We start from the raw sequence: 3,055 nt of genomic DNA, 5'->3' as shown, positions 1-3,055 counted from the left end.
ATCTGTGTGTTATTAAAGAAGTTTTTAGGCATTAATGTCACAGACTCTGGAATTAGAATGTCATGGTTCACCTCCTGGCTCTCCCTCTTACTACACTGGTGATTTCCAATATGCTAATTAAGTGTGTGTGCCTTTGTTTTCTCACTAATGAAATGAGAATGAATATAGGGTATCTATTTTTTAACCTATATATCTATGTGATCACTGGTATTGAGGATTAAATGAGCTGATACACGTTAAGTGCCTAACTCAGAGATTAACACATAGGAACTGCTCAGTGTCCTTGTCCGTGTGTGTGTGTGTGTGTGTGAGTGTGTGTGTGTGTGAAGGCTGGGAGAATCATTGAGAAATATTTTGGAGATATGATACTTCCTTCCTAAATAAGTCAGCTTTAGCAAGCTATGATCCATAGGCCAAATCTGGCCCACCATCTGTATTTGTATATAATTTTATTGGAATGAAGCTTTACATACATTTATGTATTGTCCATGTCTTCTTTCATGCTATAACAGCAGACTTGAGTAGTTGTACATGGGACAGGCACTACTGTAAACATTTTCATCTGTCCATTTACACAAAAGCTTGAAGACCCCTGTCCTAGGACGATGGCATTTTCTTACACAATGACACTAACATCATCATGCCAAAAGAATTTAACATTGATATAATATTGATTAATAAGTAGTCCATTTTCAAATTACTCCAGTTGTTTGCAATGAGTCCTTCCACCTATTCTCCTGTGCTCTTTCAAAGCCCTCCTTTCTATTCCCAGCAGTTAGTGCTGTGATCTAAAGGTTCCCACCCATATTTTCTTACACAGACTGGGCCTCCATCTGATTTGAAGTCATTTGTCACCTCTTCAAGGACTCTGCTACTTTATTTTCAATTCCACACAATCTCTACCCTAAAATCCACTCCTGAGGGGCTTTACTTACATAAAATTGAAGTTGGTGTTTTCTCCCATTTGTGTTATAAGCATGGGTTTTACTAATCTGCATATAGCAGACAAGGCATTAATTTTTGGAAAATTCAAAGGCTCCCATTTTCTCTTTATTCTGTCCCTTTTCCTTTAACTTCTTATTGTTACTATCATCATCCTCACCTTTATTCTCATTATCTCCAACCAATGCTTTTTTATGAATTCAATAATCAAGACTACAGAGATACTTCTGGAATAGACTGGAGTCTATTGGGGGGGGGGTGTTTGCAACACAATATTTCAAATTAAATTGTGATGAATTTACTTATTTTGAACTTAGCATTTGTTTTGCTTGCATTTTCTTTTTGTTTCCCTGTAATCTGGTTCTCTTTTTTTATCCTTGTATAGTGGTCTCTTTTCTCTTTGTTTTTTTTTGCTTATTTTCTATAGATTCAGGTATCTCTATCTCAGTAATGTTGCAAGTTCTTATTTTCGAACATTTTGATATTTCCTAAGTAGGAGTTGTATGTGTATTACTTGTATTTATATTAATACTAGAGGCCTGGTGCACGACAGTCACCCTCTCGAAATCTGGGATCCCTTGGGGGATGTCTGACTGTTGGCAGTTTAAGCCCGATCCCGCAGGGATTCCTGTGAGATTGGGCCTAAACTGGCAGTCAGACATCCTCTTGCAATCTGGCTGTGTGTGTGTGTGTGTGTGAGTGTGTGTGTGTGTGAAGGCTGGGAGAATCATTGAGAAATATTTTGGAGATATGATACTTCCTTCCTAAATAAGTCAGCTTTAGCAAGCTATGATCCATAGGCCAAATCTGGCCCACCATCTGTATTTGCATATAGTTTTATTGGAATGAAGCTTTACATACATTTATCTATTGTCCATGTCTTCTTTCATGCTATAACAGCAGACTTGAGTAGTTGTACATGGGACAGGCACTACTGTAAACATTTTCATCTGTCCATTTACACAAAAGCTTGAAGACCCCTGTCCTAGGACGATGGCATTTTCTTACACAATGACACTAACATCATCATGCCAAAAGAATTTAACATTGATATAATATTGATTAATAAGTAGTCCATTTTCAAATTACTCCAGTTGTTTGCAATGAGTCCTTCCACCTATTCTCCTGTGCTCTTTCAAAGCCCTCCTTTCTATTCCCAGCAGTTAGTGCTGTGATCTAAAGGTTCCCACCCATATTTTCTTACACAGACTGGGCCTCCATCTGATTTGAAGTCATTTGTCACCTCTTCAAGGACTCTGCTACTTTATTTTCAATTCCACACAATCTCTACCTAACCACTCTGCCTGCCTGACTGATTACCCCTAACTGCTCACCTGGCTGCCTGATCACACTTAATCATCTCTGCCTTAGCCCCTGCCGCCACCACAGCTTTGTCCGGAAGGACATCCGGAATGATGTCCAGAAGGTAGTTCAGCTGTCCAGTCTAATTAGCATATTACACTTTTATTATTATAGATTTCCCATTTATCATTAGGGAGAAGAATCATTGATTACTTTAGACCTGGAGGGAACTTTAAAGATAATATAGTATAGTGTTCATGAAATGGGATACACATTAAATTAGGGAGAGTGGATGAGCAAATCACACTATTAATGAATTATTTCATGGAATAATTAAAATGATAGCTATTCATCTCATTTAGAAGTTTATTTTACATATTTAGACATTAAAACATAAAAAACTTAAGTAACAGTGTTAGAATCTTAGGGAAAATGAGTATTAAACCCTTATTCTTTGGTTTATTTCAGTTTACTGTATAGAAGAATTAATTTTAAGAAAACATAAAATTTACCCAATTGCAGAGTTAACACCCTATCTAAAGGTAGATGTGCATTTTTCCTCATTTAGTTGTTTATTGCAAGCCCTAATAATACTGTTCCCAAATCTCTTTTTGTAGATCCTGAAAGCTCAATTCAATAAAGTGATTGTCTTGTACTAGTAGGTGACAATATTTAAAAATCCCACTGGAAGCTGGTGCACAAAATTCATGCACGGGGGGGGGTGGGTCCCCTCAGCCCAGATTGCACCCTCTCCAAACTGGTACCCCTTGGGGGATGTCCGACTGCCGGTTTAGGCCCGATCCCAGGGATG

Source organism: Myotis brandtii, unplaced genomic scaffold (assembly GCF_000412655.1).
Source record: "Myotis brandtii unplaced genomic scaffold, ASM41265v1 scaffold28, whole genome shotgun sequence".
Classification (NCBI taxonomy): Eukaryota; Metazoa; Chordata; class Mammalia; order Chiroptera; family Vespertilionidae; genus Myotis; species Myotis brandtii.
The sequence above is the reverse complement of the archived record's forward strand: the minus strand, read 5'-3'. Positions refer to the sequence as shown.